This window comes from Triticum urartu, chromosome 1A, assembly GCF_056163025.1.
Source record: "Triticum urartu cultivar PI428250 chromosome 1A, HENAU_Tu73, whole genome shotgun sequence".
NCBI lineage: Eukaryota > Viridiplantae > Streptophyta > Magnoliopsida > Poales > Poaceae > Triticum > Triticum urartu.
Window position 1 is genome coordinate 91,743,563 of NC_141873.1, and position 16,661 is coordinate 91,760,223.

General features: G+C 48.1%; 1 pseudogene; it reads left to right on the plus strand.

Annotated features, from left to right (window-relative positions):
- Positions 1–12,758, plus strand: part of LOC147990197 (uncharacterized) — a 118,337-nt pseudogene extending 105,579 nt beyond the window's left edge.
- The last annotated feature ends 3,903 nt before the right edge of the window (positions 12,759–16,661 follow it).

Genomic DNA, 16,661 nt, shown 5'->3' on the forward strand with positions numbered 1-16,661 from the left:
ACTTAACCTTTTCCCAATTTTAGTTCTTGGCAGATTTTAGCTATTGTAGGACAAGTCAAGAAATCATCACACAATTCAAGCAAGCATGCAAAGAGTATATTGGCAGCGGAAAGTAAAGCATGCAACTTGCAAGAATGTAAAGGGAAGGGTTTGGAGAATTCAAACGCAATTGGAGACACGGATGTTTTTCCCGTGGTTCGGATAGGTGGTGCTATCCTACATCGACGTTGATGGAGACTTCAACCCATGAAGGGTAACGGTTGCGCGAGTCCACGGAGGGCTCCACCCACGAAGGGTAACGGTTGCGCGAGTCCACGAAGGGCTCCACCCACGAAGGGTCCACGAAGAAGCAACCACCCACAAAGGGTCCACGAAGTAGCAACCTTGTCTATCCCACCATGGCCATCACCCACGAAGGACTTGCCTCACTAGCGGTAGATCTTCACGAAGTAGGCGATCTCCTTGCCCTTACAAACTCCTTGGTTCAACTCCACAATCTTGTCGAAGGCTCCCAAGTGACACCTAGCCAATCTAGGAGACACCACTCTCCAAGAAGTAACAAATGGTGTGTAGGTAATGAACTCCTTGCTCTTGTGCTTCAAATGATAGTCTCCCCAACACTCAACTCTCTCTCATAGGATTTGGATTTTGTGGAAACAAGATTTGAGTGGAAAGCAACTTGGGGAAGGCTAGAGATCAAGATTCATATGGTAGGAATGGAATATCTTGGTCTCAACACATGAGTAGGTGGTTCTCTCTCAGAACATATGAGTTGGAATTGTGTATGTGTTCTGATGGCTCTCTCCACGAGTGAATAGGAGGTGGAGGGGTATATATAGCCTCCACACAAAATCCAACCGTTACACACAGTTTTCCAATCTCGGTGGGACCGAATCAACAAACTCGGTCAGACCGAAAAGGTAAACCTAGTGACCGTTAGAGATTTTCGGTGGGACTGACATGCAACTCGGTAGGACCGATATGGTTAGGGTTTGGGCATAACGTAATCTCGGTGAGACCGATTACACAAACTTGGTGAGACCGATTTTGGTAATTAGCTAACCAGAGAGTTGGTCAGGCAAACTCGGTGGGACCGATTTGCTCTTTCGGTGAGACCAAAAAGTTACAAAAAGAAAACACTGAATTTACATTGCAATCTCGGTGGGACCGATTCGCTCTTTCGGTGAGACCGAAAAGTTACGAAAGGGAAACAGAGAGTTTGCAATCCCATCTCGGTGAGACCGAGATCCCTATCGGTAGAACCGAATTGCTAGGGTTTGGCAGTGGCTTATGACAAGTGAAACTCGGTGGCGCCAGATAGAAAGAATCGGTATGACCGAGTTTGGCTTAGGGTTTAGGTCATATGTGGATATGGGAAAGTAGTTGAGGGTTTTGGAGCATATCATTAAGCACATGAAGCAAGAGGCTCATTAAGCAACACCTCATCCCTCCTTGATAGTATTGGCTTTTCCTATGGACTCAATGTGATCTTGGATCACGAAAATATAAAATGAAGAGTCTTGAGCTTTTGAGCTTGAGCCAATCCTTTGTCCTTAGCATTTTGAGGGTTCCACTTTCACATCCATGCCATGCCAATCATTGAGCTTTCCTGAAATAGTCATCTTGGAATAGCATTAGCTCAATGAGCTATATGTTGTTATGAATTACCAAAACCACCTAGGGATAGTTGCACTTTCAATCTCCCCCTTTTTGGTAATTGATGACAACATATAGATCAAAGCTTCGACAAATGATAATAAGCCTGAAGTATATCGTCGCTTTGAGAAGTATGTGACAAGTAAGAGCTCCCCCTAAATTCGTGCATATTTAAAATTTGCTTTGGACTGCAAATGCACAAGGAGTTAGAGTCATGGGTTACTCTTCCATCTCACATACATCTTGGTGGAGCGCTTAAAATGATAAGAATGAAATACATGCACTCATCACCAAGAACAGTGAATGATCACATAAGATAGATAAGATGATAATATTAAGCAAACATTAAGTGTAGCTTATGATCAAACACATGATCATCAATGTCTCACAAGCAATGACATAGTATCTCAAGCACTCAAAAGCAAACAAAGTTCGAAAAACCACCAAATAAAGCAAGAGAGAAAAAAGCAACACTCTCTCTCTCTCGAAGCCTATGATCTATACATTTTTCTCCCCCTTTGGCAACAAGTTACCAAAAAGTTCCTAGAAAATGCATAGTGCTAGATCGACGCTCAGGCTTGATCTTTAGGTGGTGGTGGAGTCCGGAGCACTCCAAGGACGAAGCCTTCTGTAGACGTGGTTGGAGTTGAGGCTGAAGTAGATGCTGGAGCTGGTGGAACTGAAGCTGTAGCTGGTGCAGAAGTGGTGGCTCGGGTGTCAGCAACTGGCACTGCATGTGATCTCTGAGCTCTTGGCACTCTGGCAAATGCATCAGTTGTAGTCTTGCCTCTCCTCTCCTGCATGTCATCCTGAAGTTGTTCCACTACAGACTGAATCTCTGTTACTTTGACATCCAAGTCATAGAACTTTTGTTCCATGATCCTCTCTAAGCTTGCCTGGTTCTGAGTTAGGGTGGCTAGTCCTTGCTCAATCCGCAGGGTGGATGCAATCAAGTAACCAAGCTGCTCTTGTTTGGTTTTCAAGAAATACTCAGATGCCTCTTCTTGAGTTGGCATCTTGGCAGCTTTCTCCTTCCTTGCCTTCTCCTTCTTTGCTTGTGCTTGTGCAGATGATGGTTCAGTCTCATTCATGACAACCTGATTATCTTCAAAATCTGGATGAATGGGCAGATGTTCCTTATCCAAAAGGTATATGCCCGTGCCCATCTTTGAGTTGATGAGCTCCTGAATCTGTGGGGCATATCCACAACTCCTCTTCTGGTCTGCTGCTGTCCTCTTGATGGTCTCTACCATGAGGCTCATCACGTTGAACTTTTGTGGCACATCAAAGATATGTAGCAAATTGATCGCGTGGCCTCTGATCATCTTGTGATCTCCAGATTTGGGCAATAAGGTGTGCCTCAGTATCCAATTGATAGTTGGCAGCCCTGACAGAAGATAGTGCACTGAGCCAAATTTGAAAGTGTCAAGTGCTTCATTGGGAATTTCCTTGTACATGTTTGACATTGAGTTATGATCCATCTTTTTCTTGGCATAGATATCCAAGTCATCTTCCTGCTCCTCTGGGGCATTGATGAGCTGTGCCCACTCAGCAACTGTAGATTGGTACCTCGTACCTTCAGACATCCAAGTTATCCGACCATCTGGATAAAAATGTGCTGTGGAGTAGAACTGCATGATAAGCTCCTCATTCCACTTTGTGAGCTTCTGCCCAACAAAGTCCTCTACTCCACATGCCTTGAAGCTGTCCTGCACTCCAGGGTAGTACTCTTCGTTGTCCTTGATGTATTGCCAGTCAACCCATCTCATATCACAGACTATTAGCTTCTTATCAAGCAGCACTGTCTCATAGAAGTCCTGCTGTTCCTTGGTGTGAAACCTATAATCCACAGCAGTTCTTCTCCTTGAAGCATACGGGTCTGCTTCTCTACACTTCCTCAGCCCTGAGTCTCTCCTGAGCTTCATATCCTCAGCCATAGGATGAGCATCACTATGGTCTGGGATCTTGGGCTTGAGCTTTCTGAGCACTTGACCTTCTTCTTCTTCAGCAATGTCAGGCACTGGGGCCTTGTTCTTTTTAGCTGCAGGTATGCTCCTTGTATTTCTCTTTGGTGCAGACTTGGGCTTGGAGATAGCTTTGGGTGCTTCTTTGGGCTTAGATGTGGCAGCCCCTGATCTTATAGCATCACCCATAAGCTTAGGTGCCTTAGGTGTTGGTGCAGCAACCTCTTCTTCTTCCTCTTCTTCCATGATGGAAGCCTTTCCAAGCACTCTGGCTACGGTCTTCTTCACCCTTTCCTTTCTTTTCTTGCCTTTAGCAGCAACTAGCTCTATGGGTGCAGGCTTTTCAGGAATCTGAGTTGAAACTCTGGCCTTTGGCATAGGATGCCTACCTGCTGGCCTTTTGATCTTTAAGCCTGGCTTTGTGCCCTGTGCTGGCTCAACTCTCTTTGATGTGGCTTCCTCTTCCTCTGCCACATAATCTTCATCCTCAGAATCTGAAGTTCTCTTCTTCCTCTGTCTGATGGCAGCTTTTGGCAGATTGCTAGGAGTACTTCTGCTGCCATCATCTGAAGAACTTGAGGGGCTAGTGCCCTCACTCATCTGCACTTGCTGCTCTGACAAGTTCTGGCTGTCACTCTGATCAGACATGTTGCAAACTCTGACTGCTGACCCTGTGAATAGTTTATAGATGAGGTAGAATAGATGAGCATCACAAAATGCAAAGATTTTTGCAAAAGAATGACTCAAAATCTTAGTTTTAGTTTCCCACTGAAATCATCTCGGATCTACCGATTTTCAAACTCGATGATACCGAAGCAATTTTGGAACCTAAACTAGTGAACCCGGTTGGACCGAGTCACAGTTCGGTGGCACCAAGACTGCTAGGGTTTCATAGAGTTCCAAAATCGGTCACACCGATTAGTAATTCTCGGTCAGACCGAGTTTTACTTGTGCAATGGCATAAGCCAAATCGGTGGGACCGAGTTTTTCAACTCGGTGGGTCCGAGATGGTTTCGGCGGAAACCTAACCCTAAAATTTTTGAATCAAACCTAATCTACGAGCGCATTGACTGGATAGGAGTGTTTCAATCGTGGCAAGAATCATGATGATCACAATGTGCTAAGAATTGGATTGGGGAATAGCACAAAGATCGAGTCCATACCCTAGTTCAGCGGAGACTCGCTACGGCAGCAACGGCGGGGTTGAATTCCGTTGACGGCGATGGAGACCAGCGACTGGAGGCGGCTGGCAGCGAGGAGACGATCTGGAGACCAAGTTGGCAGAGCAGGCTATCGCGCGGGCGAAGGGGTTCGGTGAAATTTCCAAATTTTTGCCCGTGACTATATATAGCCCGACCCTGTCGGTGTGACCGAGTGGAACAACTCGGTGGCACCGAGATGCAAAACTGTATACAGTTGTTGCAACTAGGTGTGACCGAATGGTTCAAATCGGTTGCACCGAGATCGAAGACCTAGATCAACTTAATGATCTCGGTAGGACCGAAAGTAGGGTATCGGTCAGACCGAGAATCATAAAGAGGTTTTGGAAGTTTAAGTCTATGACGAATCGGGGACTCCGAGCGCTCCTCACACAGAGTGGTTCGAACCTGACTTGATCAAATTTTGTGATGTAGCATGAATAGAGTTTGAGATGAGAAAAGCATAGATAGCTAGAGGAGGTTCTTAGGCATTCTTGTCCACCCACTTGGCAAAAGGAAATAAAACCAAACAATCAAAACAACAAGTGGATGTCCTCGAATGAGTAAAATATGCAACCAGCATGCTCACACAATAAGATGGCAAATGAAATATGTGACAAGGCATGCACAACCAATTCTAGCATCTATCAAGCAATTTGCGATGACAAGGTCATCTATATATGAGTATATTGACTTAGGAGTCCAGTGAGAACACTTGATCATAGGTCATACTCATCGTTTAAGCTCAAGTGGGGTTACCACTTTTACATAAAGCATTGTTGTGTTCACATCTTTAGAGTTGCTTTAGCTCAAGTCTTAGAGTAAAGCTCCCCCTAGATGTGATATCGCCCCTTAGAGGGATGAACTAACCTCGGGTTTTGTCGATGATGACTTCATGTAGATGTTGAAGATGTGGATGCTCAATGTTGATGTAGATCACTTGGAGCTATCCATTTGAGTGAATTGCACTTTCAATACCTACATGGGTTAGTCCCACAAGGAACAAACAAGGATATCCATAGACATAGAGTGATGCACACACAAGATGATGTCCATGAAAACTTTTAGGTTACCTTGTCCCTTGTCTTACCAACAAGAGGGTTTGTGACTCCTTGAACTAGTGCAAGATGTGGAAGTTGATTGCACTTGTTCTTGCCAAAATGATAAGAGTGAAGTATGTTGGCGGAGTCACCCTCAAGAACTCTCTAGTTCTTCTTCTTTTGGATCCACACCATCTTGATGGGAATCCTTGGAGTTGTAGTCGTACTTGATGAAGTGGAACTTGAAGTAGTCTTGGGAATCCACTTGACTAAGGTCTTAGGAGCTTCTTCAAATGCATCAATTTCCTCTTGAAGCTTGTCCTTGCCTTTTTGCTTGTAGTCTTGTGGTGGAAGATCATCTTGAGCTTGTGTCCCCTTGAAAGAAGTATCATACTTCTCTTGTTGAGGAACAAACTTTGTCTTGGGGTATTAATCTTCTTCCCACTCAACTCCATTGGCATTGAACTTTCGTTCAAAACCAACACCTTGATTCTTCCGGTGCATTCCTTGCTTGCGCACAATTTCCTCGAATTGCTTACTCCCGGCAAGGCTTTTGTACACTCCTTTCTCTATAATTCCCTTCAATAAGCTATTTTCTTGCTCAAGTGTAACTTGGCTAAGAGAATCATTAGTGGAATCAAGAGAACTACTAGAAGCAACAATATTGGATTTAGCATGATCATTGTTACTGCTAGAGGAAGAATCTTTCTTGTTCTTGTTACTAGACTTGACTTGAGGCATGTAAGTGGATAAGAGTAAACGCTTGGCAATGTAAGAAGAACTTTTCTTGCGGAGATCATCATTGGTTGCTTTTAAGAACTCATGCTCTTGCTCAAGATTGAGCTTTTCAAGTCGTAATTTCTCATGAGCTCTTAAAAGTTCTCGATGATCTTCGAAGATAGTTTCATGAGCTAACTTAAGAGTGTTTAGTTCTTTATTAGAGCCTCAATCTTCTCCTTATCATTGTCATTCATTTTATCTTGATTAGCATGATTAATTGACGTTTCATCATAGTATTCATCACTAGAGTTATCAACAAGCAAACCATCACCTAACAAGTCATCTTCATCACTATTGAAGTCAACATACTCGGGGTGTGTTACCTTAGGACCTTTGGCCATGAAGCATCTTCCAATTCCTTCATTTGGTGAGTCAAATATGTCGTAGGAGTTGGTTGACACAAGTGCTAGACCGGCAACACCTTCATCTTGAGTATCTTCGGAGTCGAAGTAATAACTTCTCTTAGAGTGGCTGTCGGAGTTGGAGCCGGATACCCATTCACCAACATGAGCATGATGTCTTCGTTTTGTGTAGCTCCTTGATGATTTTTCCTTCCTTTCTGAATCCTTGCTTCTCCGTGAGTATCTTCGTTCATAACGATCATCTCTACTCCTTCTCTCTCTTGGTGGTGATTCTTTGCTTCTTCTTTTTGAAGAATCTTCTCTTCTCTTGTAGGGAGCCGTACACTCATTGGAATAGTGTCCGGGTCTTCCACAACTGTAGCAGTTTCGCTCTCGACTAGAAGATCTTTTGTCATTGTAGGACCTTGACTTGAAGCTTCTATCTTTGCTTCTACTCTTGTAGAACTTGTTGAAGTTCTTCACCATTAAGCTCAATTCTTCATTGAAGTTTTGTTTCTCACTTGATGATGTAGGTGCTTCACATGAGGCTTTGTAGGCACCACTTGATTTGTTGTGAAGTTCCTCTTTATCCTTAAGTGACATCTCATGAGCAACAATTCTTCCAATCACCTCTGTTGGCTTGAGATCTTTGTAATTGGGCATCATTTGGATCAATGTGCACACGGTATCATATTTTCCATCCAAGGCTCTTAGAATCTTCTTGATGATGAATCTATCGGTCATCTCTTCACTTCCTAAGCCGGCAATCTCATTTGTGATGAGAGCAAGCCTAGAGTACATTTCAGCGACACCTTCACCATCCTTCATTTTGAACTTGTCAAGTTGACTTTGAAGCACATCCAACTTGGATTCCTTGACGGAGTCGGTACCTTCGTGCATATCAATCAAAGTGTCCCAAATTTCCTTTGCATTCTCAAGATGGCTGATTTTGTTGAATTCTTCGGGGCACAATCCGTTGAAGAGAATATCACAAGCTTGAGCATTATATTGCAACATCTTCAACTCATCCGCGGTAGCTTCACGGTTTGGTTCTTTCCCATCAAAGAAGTCACCTTGCAAACCAACACAGACAATAGCCCAAACGGCGGGGTTATGTCCAAGAATATGCATTTTCATTTTATGCTTCCAACTAGCAAAATTAGTACCATCAAAGTAAGGACCTCTACGGTGATAATTTCCCTCGCTAGACGCCATACTCTCCTAGGTTGTGAAACCAAGGCTATGACCACCAAAAGCTATGGAGATCAAAGCAAATGGAGACCAAAGCTCTGATACCACTTGTAGGATCGAAAGTATGTCTAGAGGGGGGTGATTAGACTACTTGACCAAATAAAAACTTAACCTTTTCCCAATTTTAGTTCTTGGCAGATTTTAGCTATTGTAGGACAAGTCAAGCAATCATCACACAATTCAAGCAAGCATGCAAAGAGTATATTGGCAGCGGAAAGTAAAGCATGCAACTTGCAAGAATGTAAAGGGAAGGGTTTGGAGAATTCAAACGCAATTGGAGACACGGATGTTTTTCCCGTGGTTCGGATAGGTGGTGCTATCCTACATCCACGTTGATGGAGACTTCAACCCACGAAGGGTAACGGTTGCGCGAGTCCACGGAGGGCTCCACCCACGAAGGGTAACGGTTGCGCGAGTCCACGAAGGGCTCCACCCACGAAGAAGCAACCACCCACAAAGGGTCCATGAAGTAGCAACCTTGTCTATCCCACCATGGCCATCGCCCACGAAGGACTTGCCTCACTAGCGGTAGATCTTCACGAAGTAGGCGATCTCCTTGCCCTTACAAACTCCTTGGTTCAACTCCACAATCTTGTCGGAGGCTCCCAAGTGACACCTAGCCAATCTAGGAGACACCACTCTCTAAGAAGTAACAAATGGTGTGTAGGTAATGAACTCCTTGCTCTTGTGCTTCAAATGATAGTCTCCCCAACACTCAACTCTCTCTCATAGGATTTGGATTTTGTGGAAAGAAGATTTGAGTGGAAAGCAACTTGGGGAAGGCTAGAGATCAAGATTCATATGGTAGGAATGGAATATCTTGGTCTCAACACATGAGTAGGTGGTTCTCTCTCAGAACATATGAGTTGGAATTGTGTATGTGTTCTGAAGGCTCTCTCCACGAGTGAAGAGGAGGTGGAGGGGTATATATAGCCTCCACACAAAATCCAACCGTTACACATAGTTTTCCAATCTCGGTGGGACCGAATCAACAAACTCGGTCGGACCGAAAAGGTAAACCTAGTGACCGTTAGAGATTTTCGGTGGGACTGACATGCAACTCGGTAGGACCGATATGGTTAGGGTTTGGGCATAACGTAATCTCGGTGAGACCGATTACACAAACTCGGTGAGACCGATTTTGGTAATTAGCTAACGAGAGAGTTGGTCAGGCAAACTCGGTGGGACCGATTTGCTCTTTCGGTGAGACCAAAAAGTTACAAAAAGGAAACACTGAATTTACATTGCAATCTCGGTGGGACCGATTCACTCTTTCGGTGAGACCGAAAAGTTACGAAAGGGAAACAGAGAGTTTGCAATCCCATCTCGGTGAGACCGAGATCCCTATCGGTAGAACCGAATTGCTAGGGTTTGGCAGTGGCTTATGACAAGTGAAACTCGGTGGCGCCGGATAGAAAGAATCGGTATGACCGAGTTTGGCTTAGGGTTTAGGTCATATGTGGATATGGGAAAGTAGTTGAGGGTTTTGGAGCATATCATTAAGCACATGAAGCAAGAGGCTCATTAAGCAACACCTCATCCCTCCTTGATAGTATTGGCTTTTCCTATGGACTCAATGTGATCTTGGATCACTAAAATATAAAATGAAGAGTCTTGAGCTTTTGAGCTTGAGCCAATCCTTTGTCCTTAGCATTTTGAGGGTTCCACTTTCACATCCATGCCATGCCAATCATTGAGCTTTCCTGAAATAGTCATCTTGGAATAGCATTAGCTCAATGAGCTATATGTTGTTATGAATTACCAAAACCACCTAGGGATAGTTGCACTTTCACAAAGGCCGCGTGGCGCAAGCGGCAGCGGGGTGTCTTCCTCCCACATGCAGGTGACGGGCGGCGCGGGGCGCCCTCCCCTGCTCAGTGGCATCGGGCGCCGGTCGGCCGCTGCTCCGTTTTCCTCCCTCCTCCTGGCGTCCTGGTGGACTGCCGGCGCTCCCTCCTCCCCTCTGTCATGGTTCTAACTCTGACAGTGAGGTAGGGGGGTATGTACGGAGAGGCAAGATCTCAGCTATGGAGAAGTTGTAAATACACCAGGATGTACGAGTTCAGGCCCTTCGCGGAGGAAGTAACAGCCCTACGTCTCGGTGCCCGGAGGCGGTCGACTGGATTATGTGTGTATGAATTACAGGGGTGCCAACCCCCGCTACTGAGGAGGGGGGTGGCTTATATAGAGTTCGCCAGACCCCTCCGGTCCTCAGTAATGCAGGGTTAAAATACATTAAGACTGAGCGTTACTGGTAACGTCCCTAATAAAGTGCTATGATGACCATAAAGACTACTTAATGGCCGACGGTTTGCTTGCGGAGTGACTTTAGATCTCCTGTCAGTCGAGTGGTTGGCTTCGTAGTCGAGTGGTAGCTTCCTGGTCGAGTGTCTTGAATCCGTCGAGTGGGATACCTTCAAATCGATTGAAAGGTGACTTCTTCCAGGGATGTCCTTGGGTAGGGCTCTTAGGACAGGTCCATGCCCCTACCCTAGGTACATAGCTTCATCATTAGCCCCCGAATGGATCGAGGTTCGAGTGGGGAAGGAGTTGAGGGTCCTTCCGACTGGTTCTTAGCGTTATACGAATGTATTATACTGGATCAATCGTCACGGATGACGTTGTCAACTTCTTTCGGTCACCTTGATCCATTCTTGGTCTCTCGTCGAGTGAATTTCCCTACTTGTGGAATACCGAGTGCCGGCACGAGCGGGCTCTTCGGTTTGATGAGTTGTTCTGTAGCCCGCGGATTTTGCGGGACTTGAATTTCGGGAAGCGAGCGGGACGGGGGCGGCCGAAGTAATCGGATGGGATAGGATGGAAGCTCCTCGATCTCCGTGCCACCTTTTTCGCCACGTACCGCGCGCGCGCCTGTTGCAGGATTTGACGGGATCGCCTGGGCCTACCGGTCAGCCACTCGGAAGCGGCTCCTTATAAGTTGCTGGCTCGGGGCTCCCCAACAGTGTGCTCTCGCCTTTCCTTCTCCCCCCGCAAGGTCCTCTGCCACCTCCGCTCTCACCCTAGCATCGTAGGTCCGTTCGAGCCTCGCCGACGATGATGGTGAAGGACAAGACGTCGGCTTTGGAGCGCGCGAAGAAGGCGGCGGTGCAGGGGAAGGGGAAGAAGTCTGCTTGGGGCGGATCTTCCTCGAGGACTGCTCTGCCCAGGGATTGGATCCAGGGCGACTGGATGCCCTCGGTGATTCGGCAGGAAGATCTTGACGACATGGTCGAGGGGGGAGTCATTCCCCATGAAGCTGCGCGTCTCCCGGGGAGAGAAGTCGAACCCCAACCTCGTGACGGTGAGTGCGTCCTCCTCGCCACCCATATCGATCGCGGATTTTCTCTACCTCCTCATCCTTTTTTCTGGAGCTTTTTGAACTTCTTCGGAGCGCAGCTCCACCATTTCACTCCCAATTCCATCATGTATCTTGCGGCTTTCGTTTCCTTGTGCGGAAGTTTCTTGGGTTGCCGCCCTCATTGGGGACTCTTTAAACACATCTTCACTTGCCGTTCCCAATCGGTAAAGAAAGCCAAGTCGAGTGACGAACGGACGCAAGTGATCCAGCTATGTGGGGGCCTAGCGATCCAGATGAGGGGTAAAAGTTCTTTTCCGTCTATCACTTTCCCGAGTCGGTCCGTGGTTGGCGGTCGACCTGGTTCTATTGCCAAGACCAGGTGACCCCAGGGCAGTCGACTGGTCTTCCCCCTTTCTCTCTGGACCGAGCTCAAAAGCCTGCCTCTCTGAAAGTGCTGCCGGAGGAAAAGGCGCAAGTCCAGGTGCTGGTTGGTCGAGTGGTTCAGCTTGTCCAAGAGGGTGTGACCGGCATGGACTTGCTGGAGGTCTTCCTTCGGAGGCGCATCCAACCGCTTCAGGCTCGTGACCACCCTATGTGGCTGTACTCGGGTCTCGACGACACCACTCGGGTTCACCCAGAGGAGGTCACCGATGAGATGCTGGAAGGGTGGCTGTCGAGCATCACAGGGAACAAAGACAACCCCCGAGGATCCAGGAGGGTTCCCCCGCTTGACAGTATACGACGTGGACCAGGTCTGACCTTGTGTTCCCGACTGAGATCCTTCTTTCTTCATTTGCTCTCTTTGAATCGGTCGACTGACTTTCGACTTGTCTGCTATTCTCCAGGCAACTACAGAGATGTACTCGACACCCAACGGAGCACAGGGGCAGGCTGAGGAAGGGGAGACGAGCGGAGGCGAAAGCGAAGACGAATAGGGGGAGTGGGAGTCTGACGGCGAAGGAGAGGGAGACGACAACGTCGACTCCAGCGAAGAGGAGGAGGAGGAGGAAGTTGAACCTCCCCGCTCGGAAAGGCGATCCAAGCTTACACACGACCCTGCGCGGGAACGTGGTAAGGCGACTGCTCCCGTTGGGCAGTCGTCGAAGCGCCCTCGGACCTCTTCTCCAGCGCTGACTGAAAAATCTCCCAAGCACCCCCGCGCGGCGCCGTCCAAGACACCCAAGGCTCTGCCCAAGATGAGGATGACTGTCCCCACCATTTCTGGGTAATGATAGAACTTGTTCTCCTTTGTCGACCGTGGACGGATCCTTGGTCGATCCACTGAGCCGACTGACTGTCTTTCAAAATTTGTAGTGCTGCTACTTCTGAGATCTCCGCCAAGGACGATGATCAAGAGATGGAAGATGCTGTTACTTCCAACCCTGGTATGATTATTGATGTTCTGCCTTGAATCGACTGACGATTTCTTATAACTCTGGTCGATTGATTTTTTCTCGTAGCTCCTCCTCATGTTATTAACCTTCCTGACGACGAAGACGAAGTGCCGCTGAGAGTGAGGTGGAACAGGAAAGCGTCGGCTGGCGAGGCTCCACAATCCACTCCGGCGCCTGAGGCCGTAGCTCGAGACGTGGCGATACCACCCGGGCTTCTGTGACTTTCGCCAATCCTCTGACGAGTGTGCGGCCCTCGACGTCGACCGTAAATCCGCCTTCGCTCTTCGCCACACACCACGTCCCTGAGGACCAAGTGGGTGCAGCTAAGGAAGCTATACACCAGGCAGGCATCATGACGGAGCAGGTCAAGGTGGTTCGAGAAGCCAGCCAAGCGGCTTATGACGCGAGTTCAGCTCTTCAGAGTAACGTCCAGGTCAGTCGATTCACTGCTTGTTCTGTTAGGGTATGTTGTCTGAAGAATCTCTTTTCTGAAGATCTTTTAAATCTGTACACCCACTGGGTGTTTCTGTTAAGTTTTTTGGTCGAGTGGGGGCACGCTGAGTGCACCCACTGGGTGTAGTCCCCGAGACTACGGTGGACTGCTGCCAGTCGACTGTAGTCTTTATATTGTGTTGCTGTAGTTTTACTCCTTCACTCGGTCTGGCCAGGGCATGTCGAATGAAACTGTATCCAGTCGACTGCGGGCAGTCGATTTTTTTTTTCAAAACCAGTGGGGGCACGCTGAGTGCACCCACTGGGTGTAGTCCCCGAGACTACTGTTGAATGTTTTTGATTCAGCTGTAGTCTTAGAAACGTCATCATTGTCTCTTGGTTACTCGGAAGCAACTTATCTTGGACCTCTGTCGACTGACTTTTGCAGAAATCCTGTGAACTTGTGGCTCTCTACACTGAGTTGGAGAACAAACAGATCTAGCTCGACCTTGACTTGAAGCTCGCTCAACAGAACCTGCAGAAGGCGCGAGATGAAGCAAAAGGTATGGCTGGCGAGGTTTCTCATTCTTGACGAGTGACTTCCCTTTCTTGCCCATTCTTGATGTTGAGTTCACTCGACGTTCTGTAGATAAACTAGAGGAAGCTCTGAAGAAGAAGGATCAAGATCTTGTCGAAGCACAGAAGGAGGCCTCGAGCAAAACGAAGCTTGCAGAAGAGAAACTGGCTTCGGTCGGAACTCTTGAACAGGAGAACTCCAGACTGAAAACTGCTCTCGAGACAGCTAATCGAGAGGTCAGCCGACTGAAGAACGACAAGATGGTTCTGCACGACCAGGCGGGTGAGCTGGCGGGGAAGGTAAACGATCTGGAGGCTTATCTCGGTGGACTCGCCAAGAAGCTGTTCGTCATGCTCGAAGGTAATTATTCTGACCCGGCTGTCTTGCAGTTACCAAGCCCGCGTAAGGCCACTGTCTTATTCTTGAATCGTGTTTGCAGAATTCTGCTAGAGCTTCAAAGAGGAAACCAGTCGAGTGGAGCCAGGCTTGGATCCCGCCAATTCTCTCGTGAAGGACGAGGCTGCTATGAACGTGCTCCGACTGGAGTCTTGTGTTACCAGCGTTGTTGACTATCTTGCTCGGCTGAAGGTTGCGATGTCGCGGATCGACACATCACTCTAGCCTGGAACGACGCTTCAGAACGACCTCGAGTCCCTGATGGTTCGACTGGATGAAGTCCCAGGTCGAGTGGCAGAATGGAAGAAATCTTCTGCTAGATGTGGTGCTGATGTCGCTTTGTCTCTGGTCCGCGTCCATTGCAAGGAGGCGCGAGAAGAAAAGCTGGCCGCCATCCAAGTTGCCAATACCAGGAAGCACAACTTTCAAGACTTCATGGAGACTTTCATTGCTGCTGCTACTCGTATTGCAGACGGGATCGACTTGGACGAGTTCGTCGCCCCTTCCAGTCCTCCGCTTGAGGAATGAAAAACTTTTATGCTTCACTTGAAATTTGCCTCGGAATGCCGAGTGGATTCTGTAACCGTTAAACTCTGTCGAGCCGAGGGCTCGAGTACTTTGATCTGAGGTCTTGGACCTCTGGGTTTTATCCGAACTTGATTTATCGTTGAATATCTTCGGGAATTATCTGCCGAGTGGAACTTGGCCTTCACTCGAAATAACTTCGTATTTGTGGTGCAGCTCCGAAGGAAAAGGTAACAGTCGATTCGCATCTTGCCGTCCTTGTGGATTGGGACGTGTTCCGAACTTAGGCGAGCACTGGGTCGCAGCTAAGCCCCCGAGTGGGAGGTTTGCTTTCCACTCGGTGGGATTTTTGAACACTTAGGCGAGCACTGGGCTGCAGCTAAGCCTCCGAATGGGAGGTTTGCTCTCCACTCGGTAGGATTTTTGAACACTTAGGCGAGCACTGGGCTGCAGCTAAGCCTCCCGAGTGGGAGTCCGGCTCACTACTCGGTAGGATTTTCAAATACTTAGGCGAGTACTTGGACTGCAGCTGAGCCCCCGAGTGGGAGGTTTGCTCTCCACTCGGTAGGATTTTTATATACTTAGGCGAGCACTGGGCTGCAGCTAAGCCCCCGAGTGGGAGTCTGGCTCACCACTCGGTAGGGATTTCAAACACTTAGGCGAGCACTGGGCTGCAGCTAAGCCTCCGAGTGGGAATCTGGCTGACCACTCGGTAGGATTTTCAAACACTTAGGCGAGCACTGGGCTGCAGCTAAGCCCCCGAGTGGGAGTCTGGCTCACCACTCGGTAGGATTTTCAAATACTTAGGCGAGTACTTGGACTGCAGCTAAGCCCCCGAGTGGGAGGTTTGCTCTCCACTCCATAGGATTTTTATATACTTAGGCGAGCACTTGGACTGCAGCTAAGCCCCCGAGTGGGAGGTTTGCTCTCCACTCGGTAGGATTTTTATATACTTAGGCGAGCACTGGGCTGCAGCTAAGCCCCCGAGTGGGAGTCTGGCTCACCACTCGGTAGGATTTTCAAACACTTAGGCGAGCACTGGGCTGAAGCTAAGCCCCCGAGTGGGAGGTTTGCTCTCCACTCGGTAGGATTTTTATATACTTAGGCGAGCACTGGGCTGCAGCTAAGCCTCCGAGTGGGAATCTGGCTCACCACTCGGTAGGGTTTTCAAACACTTAGGCGAGCACTGGGCTGCAGCTAAGCCCCCGAGTGGGAGGTTTTCTCTCCACTCGGTAGGATTTTTATATACTTAGGCGAGCACTGGGCTGCAGCTAAGCCTCCGAGTGGGAATCTGGCTCACCACTCGGTAGGGTTTTCATATACTTAGGCGAGTACTTGGACTGCAGCTAAGCCTCCGAGTGGGAATCTGGCTCACCACTCGGTAGGGTTTTCAAACACTTAGGCGAGCACTGGGCTGCAGCTAAGCCCCCGAGTGGGAGGTTTGCTCTCCACTCGGTAGGATTTTTATATACTTAGGCGAGCACTGGGCTGCAGCTAAGCCTCCGAGTGGGAATCTGGCTCACCACTCGGTAGGGTTTTCATATACTTAGGCGAGTACTTGGACTGCAGCTAAGCCCCCGAGTGGGAGGTTTGCTCTCCACTCGGTAGGATTTTTATATACTTAGGCGAGCACTGGGCTGCAGCTAAGCCTCCGAGTGGGAATCTGGCTCACCACTCGGTAGGGTTTTCATATACTTAGGCGAGTACTTGGACTGCAGCTAAGCCCCCGAGTGGGAGGTTTGCTCTCCACTCGGTAGGATTTTCAAACACTTAGGCGAGCACTGGGCTGCAGCTAAGCCCCCGAGTGG